Source organism: Apus apus, chromosome 3, assembly GCF_020740795.1.
Source record: "Apus apus isolate bApuApu2 chromosome 3, bApuApu2.pri.cur, whole genome shotgun sequence".
Lineage (NCBI taxonomy): Eukaryota > Metazoa > Chordata > Aves > Apodiformes > Apodidae > Apus > Apus apus.
In genome coordinates this window covers 65,707,374-65,723,262 of record NC_067284.1, presented here as the reverse complement: position 1 = coordinate 65,723,262, position 15,889 = coordinate 65,707,374, and the positions used below count along the sequence as shown (strand labels likewise).

At 39.7% G+C, this 15,889-nt stretch overlaps 1 protein-coding gene across 25 annotated transcripts in view; it reads right to left on the bottom strand.

Moving 5' to 3' along the window:
• The window catches only part of ESRRG (estrogen related receptor gamma), a 406,125-nt gene that overhangs the window by 295,761 nt on the left and 94,475 nt on the right, over window positions 1-15,889 (bottom strand). Inside the window, exon 1 of one of the 25 annotated variants that reach the window (XM_051615740.1) lies at window positions 14,313-14,329. The exons of the other annotated variants lie outside the window; for them this stretch is intronic. The gene's annotated coding sequence lies outside the window, so the exon portion shown is untranslated. Of the gene's footprint in view, window positions 1-14,312; window positions 14,330-15,889 lie in introns of those variants that run through there. 25 annotated transcript variants of the gene reach the window in all.

Here is a 15,889-nt window from a genome sequence, read left to right as displayed (position 1 = left end):
CTGGTTTGTGCCAGGATGGAACAAAATGTGACAAAGGGAAATAGCTGGCTCGACGAGGTTTGTTTTTTAGGCATCATATGCTGTGTGTGATGTAAGACCACTTTCTCAGGCTCTCTAACATGACCACTAATCCTGTTAAATTCAATAGCAGTTTTAAAGATAATTTCAAAGAGAACAGTTCAGATCGTATGCGACTAAGCTTGCAGCACCATAAAGAAAGAAACAAACAAAAAAATAATTCTAAAGAAGAATAACCACCAATCAGAAGGTTTAACATATGTAATATTAACCGTAGAAATTAAATTAAAATGCAAAAACCTGATTACAGGTTCAATGCCAAAAACAATCCGTCTGTTTGGCAGCTATTTATTAATTATAAACTGTGATTTCTATTGAGTATGTTACAATCAAGCAAGAACCACAAGTCACCTGCTGACCTCTGAATGGCAACAAGTAATCTGCTATTTAGGACTTACAATAAAATATACATCTTTCTATATGGATACATACCTACATAGGCAAAACACACAAAGACACAGCAACACGTTTTTTATAGGGTAGGACAATTTTAGGAGTCTTGTGACTTGTAGTCCAGTTTTCTTCCTCACTTGAAAACCTCTATCTTTGATAGGATTCCTCAGCCGCACAAGAGTCTACTCACATGGAAATCTTACAGGTGCTGCTTTTTAGTAATACAATAGGAATATATGCTAAAACTAAAAGGCAAGTTGCAGAGACTTCTTTTTAAGTAAAAATCCCATTGATGCCAATGTCTATTGACATCAGCCAGAGTTTTGCTTCCTTCTGCAAGTGAAAGCTTTGCATATGGGCCACGCATAATTCAAAAAAGATGGCTGGGGGCTGAAAGGAGGGCAAGTGCCAGAAAAGCATGAGATCCCGAGGTCCACCAAAGCAAGGAGACAGGCATTTCTTATTTCTCCTGGATTTCTATGGCTCTTGAACTGCTGTGAAGCAAGATACTTTTTATTATACAAATCCCATCACAAAGTCTGTGTGCAAGTACCATGTGGCCTCTAAAGAATAAATTATAGATGAGGGGACTAATGACAGAAGATCTTTGAGACCATCAAGAGTTAAGCAGCAAGACAGATTATGGGCTGTGAAACAAGAAAGTTCAGCAATGGCATCTACAGAAAGGGACCAGGAAGACCTGCTTCAGAGAAGTGACACCACATGGAAAGTCTTCTCAGAGGGCAGCGGAAGAAATCTGGGCAGTTCCCTGAGGAACAGATCCAGCACCAAAGTCCAAGCAGGGTAGACCTGGGGATGCCTCGTAAGCAGAGGATGGCTAGGATCATGATGGTGTGGGTGTATATATCACATCAATAAATAATTCAAAACTGTACTCCCCACTGTTCTCCCCACAAGAAAGAAGAGGAAAGAAAAAGGCATTGTAGCAATCAGACACATCACTTTATATGCTCCTAGAAGGAGCTAAAATACTCTAGTCATTAGCACATGATAAAACTCTAGAAAAAACACATGAGGATATGAAAAAAGAATGGGAGGGAAAACTAATGGGCCAGAAGAAGGACAATACACTGACAGATGGGAGGTCCCAGCTCCAGAAGAATTTGAAGGAATGGAGAGATGTATTCTTGGAAGAGGAAGGGTACATCAGGTAGCTGACATATTGAGTTTCCAGGAAAGAGGGTAGAGTATTAATGACAGTGCAGCTGACGGTTTCAGCAGCTACCAACGAAATTATTTGCCCTTCTTTTTCAGCTGAAGAGGTGACAGTGTGGATATGGCAGCTGATTTACATACATCATCATAACTTCCATAGGAATATCAGATTTCTTTATAAGGACTTGTAGTACCAGCTTTGCAGGTCAGTGTCAATGTCTAACAGAGCCGCTGGAGACAAAGGGGAAGACTCAGAGAGGCATCAAGGTGCCTAAAACAGGGTTTAACCTGAATTTAATTGCCTAATTAAAAAGAAGATTCCAAAATCCCCTGCTTCAGAACCTGTACATGCATCAGGGCTAATATTTATGACCACAAAGACCACTGGAAATCAATTCCTGCTCCCTTTACAGCTGTGTGCCTGTACCTCTCTAAACCCCACGGTGATTGGGATACAGGTCCCTAGATGCTGCCTGTGTTGTGAAGGGGCCCAGTCCCTGAGGTGAGCCTGAGCTACTCCTAACACTCACTACCCCTGCCCTCTTTCCTCATGTCTGCTTTATGCCAGTGAATCTCTAAGATAAAAAACACAGGTTCTGCCATAACAGCACGCTGGCTTCTGGCATCTCTCTCTGGCTATTGTGAACTGGCCAGCTGACTGCACAGGCCAGGATCGTTGCTTTGACTCAGTCCACAGCAAAAATGTATTTTTTTAGGGATTACAAGACACTAAACTGAAAGTACTTAATAATCCTAAAGTGACAACTGAATATTGTCAGAAAGTTGCATTTCCGTTTTGTTTATTTGTACAAGGTTATTAAGCATCTTTATTTTGTTGAGTAATGCTACATGCCATCAGACAGAAGGAGGAAATATACTAGCAGAAAAAACCTTCAACATCTGACAAAAGTAATGATGGAATTACAGCTTGTTTTCCCTTGGTGACATTAGCATATCAAATCCAAAATTGTTTACAGGATTGGGCCCAAATTTTACACAAACACTTGTCCACTATGAGAAACAAGGAACAGGCAGAAAGAAGGCTGCAGAATACTAGGTTTCCAACTCTAAGCCAGGTTTAGTAATATATTAAGGCTTTAGAGCATATAAACAATTGAGGGACCAGTATGCTGTTTGATATTATTTCCGGTCAGACTTTAATATATTCTTAGCATTTGCAGATGTCCTGTCTATTTCTGACATCCTTTATGGCATGTAGATCTTGCTACAGCAAAAGTTCAAGTTGTGGATTTTTGCCAGTAACAAGCTGATGTTGCTCAGAGCAGCATTAAAATGCTATCATGCTGTTAGATTAAGTAACCTATTTTCTCTACTAGCACAGATTGTACTTTAGTTTTGCCCTTACACCTACCAAATTGCTGTTTCTTGCAACATTTCCTTTTGGAGGTAGTTTGCTGATCTCCAAACCAATGCTATTTTCATTAAATGAAAGAGGGGTTTGTAAAGGAGTGCAATAAAAGCAGGAGCTGGTCCTCTTCACAAGAGTATTTTTATATTTCAAAAATAGTATTTACAAAAACAAAACAAAAAAGCAGCAAGGCAAAAGAGGGAGTTGTATTTCTTCTTTACTTTTGAGCAGGACTCCCACCTCCCATGATGTGATCCATGAGATATTGGCACATGTGTTAATAAGAAACAGATTATATATAGTAAGCAGCTAGGGTGCATACCCCATAGATGTACATGGTTCCAAACCTTCTGACATAACAACTGATGCAGTTAACATGTTTTCTTCCTTTGCTCTCTCTCATTTTAAGCTTTCAAAAATCTCTCTCCCCTCTGCTGACTACCTGATTTGGACATTTCCATTGGTAGTCCATTGTAGGGAATAGTCTGTGATGGAGACAATGAGAGCAGAAAAGAGCAGGTACAAGCAAATGGGAACACAGGTGTTCCAGCTAGGGCACTTCTAGGACATTAAATACATACACTAAATAGGCTGGAGACGTAAAAATAAATCCTGCAAAAAGAGACCAAACTTCAAGAAACCAGTTGTATCGATTAGCTGATTAGTTTGCCGGTGAGTGATTAGTCAGAAAGACTGGAATTACTCAGTGCAGCCCTGCCTTCCATGAATAAAATGTGGGGTGGACACCCTTTCCCACCCTCGGTGACAGATGATATCTGTTTTCTCCTGTGAGTTTGAATTTAAGAGCCACTGAAGCTCAGCAAGAGTATATTCTGGCTCAAATGAGCTGAAAATTGCATTCAATTTGAATTTCAAAACCAGAGAAGGAGGAATGGGGGGGGGGGGGAGAGGAAGGGAGGGAGGAAGCTCAGCAGGACCCATCAAGTCAGGTCCCTCCTGCAGCAGGTCTGGCTGCACCCAGGCGGGCTGCAGAGCTGAGACCCAGGGCACGATGCAAAGGAAAGAGCATTTCTGGACAACAGCCCAGTCTGAGTTTAAAAATAAACATTTCACTGTCAGGATCAAAGCAAACTCTGCTTTTATGTATATTACAAGCTACATGTTCAGAAGAAAAAGATTCTTCTGGTTACTTGAGGAGAGGGAGGCTGTCAGAAGGTAGGGCTGGCTAGAGGGAGGGGTGCCAAGCTTTTCCACTGGAAACTCCTCAGTAAAACTGCCTAATCCAAAAGTACTTGCCATCCCCTTGAAAAGAGCTTATGTACCAAATGTATATGCTGAACTTTCCTGAATATAAGGTTCATTTAGGGCTACCTTTTTTAGCATGGGGTAACATTTAATTTATGTCTTTGTGGGTGAAGAGATTATTTCTCCTTTCCTTTGTGCATTAAAATTACAGTTATATCTGATGACACTGAAAGAAATGGAGTTACGCCTGCAACCCAAATATACCCCTGTAATTTGATGGCATGATAGCAGTTGGTCTCTTCAGTACAACTGATAATGTCAAATATTCAATATAATAATGATAACACACCAAGTCAAGATATTTTTCAGCAAATTTCTTACTGACTTCAGTCTGCAATTTGACTCAAGGGTTTGGAGTAGTAATAAAATAATTACAATTAATCATGAGTAATAATTAATAACTTCAAGATTAAAATGTGTCCATTTATACATTCAGGATCAGCATTTTCTATGTAGCCTTGAGAGGCTTTTAACTTCCCTTCCTAAACAGAATGCTTGCAATAGCATTTTATAACCAAAGAGTCCAGCCATCAGAGGAACTGGTTTTACTTTGTCTCATGAGATTTATTACATGGCATTACGTTCATTGAAGGGTCCCTCCTACATCCAGTAACATACTCTTAGCTTCTGATGCAGCTTATATTTCAAAGCCCAATTACATTATTTCCCATTTTTCCAACTATTTTTTTCATGGATAAATCAGTAAATCGCCAGCTTTATACACGTGTGATGTGAGTCAGGATCCAGCCCCAAAAGAAAAAAAACAAACCAACATATGAGGTCAATTTCCCTGGCGACTGCATTTAGTAAGAGCTTCCAGGCAATAGAGTTAAGCAGACACTAATAGATGTACCTTAGTATGCCTTGCCTTCAGCAAGCCTTTGATTTCCCTCTATGGCAAAAGACTACTAACAAGCAAAGTGAGCTTTTAAGCTTTTTCCATCACCAAATTATTTTTTACCTGTTCTTTTGGCAGATAATGAGACAATCTGAACAATCTCTAAATTCCGCTTGTGAACTTTGCACCACACAGAAGAAAAGTTTCCAAATACTACAGTCACTTGTATAGAAAATGTGTATGCATTCACAGTCACTTGAAAACCTCTTACACATCGTTGTGCACCCATGTGCACGACATTGCTCAGAGGAACTAGCCAGAGTACAGAACACATTATAGACATGTAAATATGCAACTGTATGTCTTTGCCAGGCACTTTTTGGTATTCATGTTTCAAGTTTCATTCTTGTTGCCTAGACCTCAGAAATAATAGACTCATGTCTCCATGTGCCCCCCTAAATGCTACGCTTTTCGTAATATGTACCCCCAGATGTCCATTTATGGAGAGGGGGAGAAGTAATATACACAACTGGCTCCATCACTTTGTTTATCAAAGAAAGCTTTCTTTGTAAGTCAGATTATTTGCCATTACAATGCTTTACTAGAATATACTCACTTTGCAGAAGGAAAAACAGGACAATAAATAAACAAAATATATGGCATGCTCCTGACAGATCAGTCTTCATACTGGAGCTTCCAGATCCAACACTACTACTAATACACAACAAGAGTATTAGCCAGCATTGCATTAAATAGCTCCATGGCTTCAGACCAGAGCTAAACCACGTTCAGTCTGCTCCAGTCCATCTGCACCTACTCATGTGGACATGCCACTGATGGTGCTTTGCTCTCCCAGCTGGAAAGGCCTGGCCTAATCCCATTATGGCTCTCGGCACTCAAACTGCTCTGTGGCCTGAGCACCGCTAGCAGGCAGAGAGGAACACTGAGTGAGCGTGGGTGACACAAGCATGGGATCAGAGGAAATACTTGACAATTTCTCCAAGGTATTGGACATTAGAGTAGTTCAGCTGAATGGCATGCATGCCCACGTAATGCTGCAAGGTCAGGAAGACCTTATGTCATTTACTAGGCGAGTGCTGGTTTCATGCGTTTAAAATATTTTATCGAGATGAACTGTAGGACTTGCCTGTTTGGGAAAAAAAAAGTTCCCCGTTTTCTTCTGCAAACATCAGCCCCTTTTATAGTTAAGCATCCCTGGCTTCTGCAACATTGTGCAAGTAACATTACAAAATGATGATACACCTTACAAAGAGAACCTATGAGGGATAACAATTTTACACAGAAGCTACCTTCCCCTACATTTTCTTGAGTCCCTTAGCTCACTGCAATCAAAATGGGTAGGTATGAAGTCAAGTGGACTACAGATCAGAGTATAAATGTAAAACTCATTAGATGCAATCTCCTCCACTATTTTCTTCTATGCAGTACTTTACACCAAGTGTGTTCTTACTGTGGCAGTATTGGCTGTAAAGACAGAAGAAAAAGACCCTGCTGCCTCTCCAAGGCTAGCTAAAAAGGAGGAAAAAATAAAAAAAATATTGCTGGGTTTTGTTGTTGTTACTTGAGACGACTCTGATTTTTAATAATTTAAAGGGCAAGTTATAAAGGGTGTGTCTTTAAAAATGGTATCATAAAGCGTCAGCAAATCTGTGCTGCCCAGTGAAAGGACTTATTCAACAGAAACAATGCTGCTGTCAGAGGCAGCATGACAAAGCCTGCAGACAACCAAGATGATGGAAACCACTGATCCATGGGTACCCTGAGAAGACCACATCCCCAGTGAGGAGGAGAGGGTATATACAGAAGTCTCCCCAGTGCCTCTCTTGGTACCTGTTCCAACCGCAGCCTGTTAAAAGTCCAACCCTGGTTGTTACAGTGCAAGACTGCTGATGATTTATTAAGAGCTCTTAGCTCCATCAGACAGCTTACAATTAACAGCTTTGCCTTTTTTAAAATATAAATAAATACAGAAACGAAATCAGAGTTGCTAAGTGCTGGGTGTACCCAAAGCTTCAATGACATCATCGGCAACTGCCAGTCACCCAGGTTGCAAAAATAATTAAGGGATGGGGGTCCAAGCAGGGGGGGAGGCAGAGTATTTACTCAATCAGTACCTATTTTTGAATTTCCTTCAAGCTGGCTTGGACCAAGAGCCATCAATTATTTAAAAGAAGTAACATGATGCTTCCTTTGTTGAGGCAAATCTGCAAGCAGACCCCAAGAGAGAATAAAAAATGAATTAAGCAGAATTTATTAGTGTGCTTGAAGAAAACAGATTCAGCTATCAGAGCTGACTGTGACTTTAAAAATAGTATATTTCTGCCCATGAACAATAGTTTCTCTCTCTCTTACCTCATTAGATCCTCAATAACCCCACCTCTTTCCTCTCCTTATGCTTTTTTTTTTCTTTTTTTTTTTTTAAGAGGGCATAACACTGAAAGAGGCATCAATCATTCCTTAAACTTCTTCCTTCTTTTCTGACTTGACTTGATGTATTGTCTTCATTTAAATAACAAATATACTAATCTAAAGCACTGTTTACCAAGCAGCATATTAAATGAAAGATGCAAGAAATTGCATCACTCACATTTTAAAAATGACTTTAGACTCAGGGACACATAAAAACAGCAAGACAGGATGATCTGCCTTGGCTACTATATTTCAATCCTAGCAAATGAGATTCAGTTACTGTGGTTTTCTGCCCAGGACACTGCTGTCTAGTCAAACAAAAGCTGCTCGAACCAGTATAAAACCTTTTCCTTGCTGGACTGTTGGTCAGGGTTTCTGTAATGCTCCAGGGATGTCTAGAGCCAACTAGACCAACCACTGGGTCTGCACCTTGTAAGATGGAGAGTTCACACCTGAGACGGCCACTCCAGGGCTGTGAGGAAGGGTTCTGGCCATGCTGGAGGATGCTGCATGGACAGAGTCTGAGGCTGATTTTAACCCAAGTGACAGTACTTGTCTGCAGGAACTGTAACAGCAAAGGGAACACTTGCAGGACAAGAAAAAAAGTACTTCCTTCATTCAAAGGTGCCCTACTGCATCCTTCACACAGAGGAAATGATGCATTTAGATCCTTTCAGGTGGCCTTTCATGGCATCCAGGGGTAAGAAAGGGCAAATGCCACATTACACAAACACCAAGCTCACCTGCTAGTGAGCACGTCAAGGAGGACATGGCCCTCCTCCTCACACAGGGGCCCCTTCCCCTCTTTCTCAGGGTGGCTGCCACTGCAGGGAGAGTCAGCCAGGCCTCCCTCCACTTGTCCTCCTTCTCACAGGGACTAGAAGCAGAGGCGCAGGGGCTCTCTGGGACTTAAGGAGAGTGCCAGTCAGTCATGGCTCAGCTGGGATGAGTCTTGGGAAATGGGTTTTGGCCCATCTCCTTCTCCTCCTCTTCCAAACCCAAAAGAAAATAAAGGTCATCATTTACTAATTCCTGTGCTGGTAGGGCTTGATTAGAAGTGCACTTAGTCCAAAAGCCAGTTAAGTTTGAAGAGAACTGTGAGCATGGCCTCAAGGAGTATTTTCTCATGTTAAAGAAAACACTGGAACATTATTTATCAGCATGAGCCTAGAAGAAATCATAAACCTTTGGAAACAGAGACTGTTACTGGCTGGATATGTTTGTGTTTCCTCGCATTAGCTTGGAGAAGGGACGTTTTCACAGATACAGCCCAGTGTCAGGCCTAACAACATGGATACTGAAGGTCACTAGAAAATCTGAGCCCCTGAATACAGACCTGATGGCTGTCACATTAATCCTTCACAATCAGTAATGTAGAGGGCATGAAAACAATGATAAATATTTAAACAATTCTAGAGGATTTTACTTTTTTTTAAGGAAAATATCTATATTTGGTTGTGGGTGGTGCTGACCACAGGGACAGAGCACTAACCCCAGCTCACAAAGCCAGGTCCTGGCAGTGGCACCATGGCAGTTGCCATTTCTTCCCACTTCTCACGCTGTGTCCCATATTAGCCCTTGCATGTGCTGAGACAGCTCACTACAATGGCCTGGTCTTGCTAATGTGCAAGTTTTTGCACAAAAGCAGCTCCTTGTTCCTCATACATGCATTGAACCCTGGCTCACCCAGCATCTGTGCAGTGCTCAGATGACCCAACCTTGTGAATGAGCAAAGGTGCTGCAGGACCTGCTCTTCTCCAAAAGGCATTGCTTTCAGGCTGCTCTCTAAAAATAATAACAATCTTCTGTTCCAACCACTTGAGATCACAAAAGCCCCACTGGCTTTTGATCTCACAGATTTATTCAGTACTTCTGTGGGCCCTTTGCTAACCCAAACATGATTATGCATCATAAATCTGAATACATTCATGAATTTGCCTTTGAATAAATATTTTAAAGGTGGCATCAAGTTTCACAGTATTCTACTTATACATAGCTATTTTCCTTATTAACTTCCACACCAGATGCCTCTCTTAGGCAGAAGAAGATTTTAAAAGAATTGAAAAGACATAACTCAAGTGAATGTGAAAGGCAAGCTGACACCAGGAGGTGCCAAGGCAACATCATTCCACTTCTCTTCCTCACCTCTTCCTGTCTGGATGATAATTGCAAGATCCTGAATGCCAAACTTTGGAAAATATCCTTGCAGAGGTAGCATCTGCTCCCTTGGCATACTTCTTGAGCAGTTGTATTGGCAGCTTTAGGTTTGTCCAAGTTTATCATATGACAAGAGGGCAGATGGGTTGTCTTGGATGCTTTGTCTTCCCGCATGCCATTTTCCTTTTATTAACATTTTATTCTAAGGAAACATATGTACAAATCTGTATGTGGAAGGTTAGATGTACACATGATTTCACACCAGCGAGAAGCTTTGTCTAGCCTCTGTCTTGATTTTTTACTATCATTTAGCTTGGATTCCTGCAATGGCCCTGACTTTTATGAAGTCAGTGTGTGGCATCAAGCAGATTAGGCCCTTACTGTGTAGATCTGCATTGCAACCAGCTATTCTTTCACAAGCTATAACTTCTCCCATCTGTGTTGATCTTTCTTCACAAATTAACACCTGAGTCCTCAGAATATTAGACATGTAAGAAAGCTGCTCATTTCAAGTTCATTTCTGCTCCCACTGAAATCAGCGGAAGTTTTGCCATTTGTCCATTATTCAGACAAATAAATAACATGGCTATGACACCACTGCCATACATACTGGGACCAGTCTTTTTCTCTTGTTTTTTTAGTTTTATGTTCCTGCTGTCTCTCCCATACACTAATCACACAGTCACAAATCTGAAGATACATGGGGGTTTTTGTAACTGTAAAGAAAACTGGAGCTCAAATTAGGCAGTAAATCGCAAATTGCTACAGAAAGAAAGTAAAGGATCCTGAGGGGAAAGAAAGAGGAAGCATCTAATTAAACTGGGGAATACAGAACAAAGAAGAAAAACAAACAAAAATAAAACCAAACACTTTAATAATAAATAAACTTTTCTGAAAAATCCTGGTCTTGTTGCAAGAGTACTTGTCAGAATGTTTCCTGAATACCATATGAAATTGTTTTAAAAGGTACTTTAAATGACACGTAAAGCAGAAGTGAAATACTCTGAAACCATTGTGCATTCTCAGAACGTGTTTTAACACACTTATCTGTTATTTCCTCGACAGATAAAGGCACAGAGCTACAAACCTACAAGTTATATTTCTATTTATTGTAGCAAAGCATAAAGTATATGGACTGGTGCCCAAAATAGACAAAAATCTATCAATCTATAGATCTGGGGAAAATCTTGAGAAGGACACAATTTGCATTAGGCAAGAGACACCAAAACAGGCTCAGGTGAACCAAAGTGAGAGGTTAATTTCAGAATATAAAGCACTAAATTAGAATTCCAGATATCGACAGCTAGAAACTGAAAAATCATGAAACTGGCCTTTCCACTGTCATTTTTCACCTGAACTGCAGAAAGGCAACATTTGCTCTAACCTCTCTTCACAATGGCAGCTGCCATTCTGCTAACAGAGGTATTGTGAGGACTCATGCTTAATAAGACTGAATGGTTACTTACTACTCCTTTAAAACTTCTTAAAAAGAAAGGGGAAAAAAGGCAAAAAGTTTTAAAATTTTGGCAAAAAGAAATTAGAATGAGGTAATGCACTGTTGAGGATTCATTGAGACTTTTGAGATTTGGGCACAACCACAGCATTGAAAAAAAGCCCACATGTGCTCCTACTCCTGATTTCACACCTATTTCCTGATCTTTGTGTTGCTTTTGTTCACCTTCACTGTCCTGCTCACCTCCAGCATCCCCTCTGAATCATCCCTGTTGTTCCCCAGCTAAAGACATTCTCTGAGAGGAGCAGAAGAGCTTAAAAGTCAAGTACAAGTACTTAAGGAGTTCTACAGAGAGGGGATCCTCTCACTTTTCTTGATCTCAGAGGGGCTTAAATCTCTCAGGTCAACATGGAACATTCAAATCCATCAACTCTAAGTCATCTCCAGTGGATAAATACAGTAAGGACAAAAATTTGTTTGAGAGAATAATAATGTCATTTTGACATGAATGCTAAATATTCTATGAGGTTATAATTGGACTAACATAAATTAATAGCTTCAACTTCAATTAAAGAGGACAGAATACCCTTTTAAAAAGGCATGATAGTAATTATCCACATTGGGGCATTTAATTTGGTACTTCTTTACCATTGCATTTATGCATCATAAACCTAGATAAACCTATAATACATATAAGTTTCTAATACAAAACGTATACATATGCACACATTCATATAATACCTTAGATAAATAGTTTACACTTTTGAGCACCTCTCTTGTGTCCCACATTGATCCAAAATATACAATGGTTATGTAAGGAATCATTAAAGGAATCAATCATATTTAATTTAGAAATGTGGAAAACAAGGAAATAAACTTGTCTATACTTGAACAGTGATTCTCGAGAATAAAACCTGTAACTCAAACCCGCAAAACTTCATCCTTGCAATACTCAGCATGTGTAATATAGCCAAAAACTACATAAAACCTTTTATGCCACAAGCTGAAAGTGAAAACGTCAGCGTGAAAGGCTGTGAGAAAAATTCATTTTGCAGTTCAGCAGATAATTTTTTAGAAGTCACATGTTGGACAGATTGTTACACGCAACCCTCAGAAATGTTTCTTTTCAGACACACAGTGCATAGGGTCTTCTCTTGAGAATGGAGCTCAAGATCCCTGAGAAAGAAAAACAAACTGGATTTGTGTTTCTGATGTCCTGAGTGCCTTGAGCTACCACGTAAAATGAGGTGACAGTCAATCACAAACTTTTTAAGAGATTTAAGATGTCAGATGCTCTTCTAAATTAGAAGTACAGAAAAAAATGGATTTGCTTTGTTCATACTTTCAGAATAGTCAAAATCAGGTTCTGGTGAACTGATGATCCCCCTTACTCCTCCTTTCTTTAAACAATGTAAAGAAAGTTACACAGAGGACAGCTGGCCATATGTATTGCAGGAGGAGAGGTTATGCCATTAAGTGACTGCTAGTCACAGACCCATCAATAAAAGGAGCATTTGGGGAAGTCAACAGTCCTGGATGCAATTCCCAGATGTTTCAGAGATGTAAGAAGACCTCTAGTGAAAATCCAGAAAATTAAAAAAAAATAGGCAAGGAAAAAAGACCATGACAAATGATCAGGTCCCAACAACAGGTACCAGGCATTATGCCTGCTGTTTACTATTTTTATGCGTGAGGTTAGCATTATTATAAATAATTACATGTATCTAATAATACACGCAAACATTGGTTTTTAAACTGAAATATTTGGCAATGCCACTAAACATTTAAAAACTCTTAAGAACAAAGGAATCTCAACAATGAGAACTATGAAGTATTATTTGTACTCCCTGGTATGTATAAATACACTGTCAGCTCTCTGCATTTTCATTTAGCAACAGAAACAGCTTCCCAGCGAGTCAGATGCTGCTGTAAGTGTCAATATCAATGTTACTATTTATAGCACCATAAACTACATTTTGAGCTCTATTGGTAAAGTTAAGCTTAGGTAGCACTTCTAGTATTAATACCTTAATACAGAAATATTGCTATAAATGTAGTTTACAATTTGGAACATAAACACAAATTCAGTGTTCCTAATAAATCACCTTCTAGATTGCATGGGAACACACTGCCAAAGTGTATTTTATGCAATACACAATGGAGCAAAATGCAGCAATATAGATGTACTTAAATTTCCTATTTTTTCACTGTCACTCAAAAACTTTTCTTCCTTTTTTTTTTCTAGCTTATCGATCTCCCTAGCTTGTGATAGCATTTCAGTTGCTTCGCTGAGCCATTTTTAGCTTTTGCTTCTTTTTTTAAAAGCTAAATCAGGGCTCAAATGATTCAATCAATTTCTCTTTCTCAATTAGAAAATAAAGTTAGCAGAAAACCCTAGGACATTATAAACTATCAAATTTTAGCCTCTGTTTTTTTGCTTGGTTTTGATTTTTTTCTGAATATCAACAGCATCCTTTTACATAATAATATCTCTGATGCCCATGGTTAGAATATTATTCATAGCAAGATGACTCTATTAATTTTTACCAAGAGAGGCACAGTGTGAATTAACCAAAGACCATTCATCAGGAACCAACATGCATGGATACGAAGCAAGTCTTTGCACCCTCACAGCTGTGAACTCTGGCAACACCCTGCAGCAGCTCTGTGATTGCAGCAGAGAAATGTAAAAAATACATGACCTTTTGCAATGCTGCATGATACATAAGGTGTCTGAGACCTCTGTGAGATCCAAAAATGTCCAATCACATAAAAGTCCATCACAGTCTCAGATTAAGACTGATACCCACTATTTGAACAGATTAATCCTTTTAAAAGGGTACTTCAGAGAAGCCAGAGGCTGCTCCAATGCAAATCAGTCTTACCAATGAGGTACCATGTGTGAGCTTCTGATCACCTGAATCCTACCAAGCGTAAATTCAGAAAATCTAGTTTTCACCATCAGATCTTCCTTTAAGGTGATTTGATCAGTCAGTGTTTCAGTTGCACTTGGGTGATGCCTATCATGTTTGGTTTAGAAAGACAAGCAGGGTCAGGCTGCTACCCCAGTTTTGCTGCAAGCCCACTCATGGGTTACATAGGAGCTTGGGTGAAATCAAGTCTGCACGCTCACATCCTGTTCTTGCACTTACTTTAGCCAGGTCACTTGGCTTTTCCTTAGGTACTTTTGGTACTCTGGGTAACAGAAAGCCTTCTCACTTTGGGCCAGGTAACCTGGGATAGCTTAATTTCAGGCTTCTCTTCAGGTCTAACATCAGTTGTCAATTTGATGAGTCATCACCCAGTTCACAGGATCATATTGAAACTGGTTTAGCTACACATTTTGTTTTGAGTGTAGGGATACACTGTGCTTGAGTGTAGCCATCTGTAAAATAGGTATAAAAGAATATGTAAGTTCAAGGGAAATGTTTCGCAGTGATTAAGTTCCTCATGCAAGCAGAGTATTTGGAGAATTTGATGGAAAATACTAAGACATGGTTAAAACCCATCCTCTTAGGTGTGTTTTTAAAAAAATATTACCTTTTTCTTTTTTTTTTCTTCAAATTTAAGCCATACGCAATATATTTTTTGGTCCATAATAGGCAGTCACTGCTAAAACAACTGGTAAGAGATAATCAGGAGACCTGAACAGTTGGATGATTGTCTGATTATTTAATCAAAACTGTTTTTAGGCACTTCATTAGGGTTTTAATGGCATCAAGCAATTAATCAGGAAAACCTGCAGACACTGGAAATCTTATCCTGAAACACTCGTACTCTGCACACACACAATCCTTCTGATCATATGCCAAGAGGAAGCACAGGCTGTTATCCTCTATTTGTGGCTACAAGGAAGCTCAGCCTCCATCACTGAGGAACTGGTGAATCCCATCACTAATTGCCAGTGTTTCCAAGGGTTGCACAGAGGGTAAGCAGCAGTCCCACCCAGCCATGATTTCATATAAATATCCAGATGATGAATGAGCAGTTTGCTCATGGATCTCATGAGTGGTTCTGAAACTTACCATCACATTCTGCTTTCTGTGGAGTGCCCCATACAGGGTGGAATGATCTTGTCAATACCACAGACACTTAGTACTCACAGTAAGATTTTTGTTAACCTCATTACTGCTACTTCTGCTATTGTAGTAGCAAGAGTAATGGTGACAATGGTAGGCAGAGGGAAGTAAAGCAGCGTGTGAACCCTTTTTGAACTGCTAAAAAGGAAGAAGATGGTAATTAATTTTGCATCACAGGCCGAAACTAATCTGGGATACCTTGTATATGCTTATTTTATTTACTAGAAACTCAGTTTGCTCCTTAATATAGTCACAGAGATCTGCCTGAATACAAAGATAAAGCAAGATCTTTGGAAACAGGATAAGACTCTTGGGGCTTGCACCCCCTTAGTCCCTGAAATAACTGGGTCTCACAGGTATTCCTCACAACAGTGGGGTTTTGCGTTGCCCATTCTTAGAGCAGATATGAACATTTATAATTATAAACATATATTTTAAGAACAATAAGGAAATGATGAATAGGCCACTTGCAGTTCTCTTGACAGCAAGGTGAAATGGTAGCTTCGGTGACCAGGGGATGTCCTGGTTCCTCCTTGCAGAAAGGTATTCAGCGCACGTAATAATTATTCATCCATCTCGTTCACACTAAAGGCATCGGCAATGCAATTTTAGCCTGATAATCAAGACCATATGACAAAACCCATGGCCAT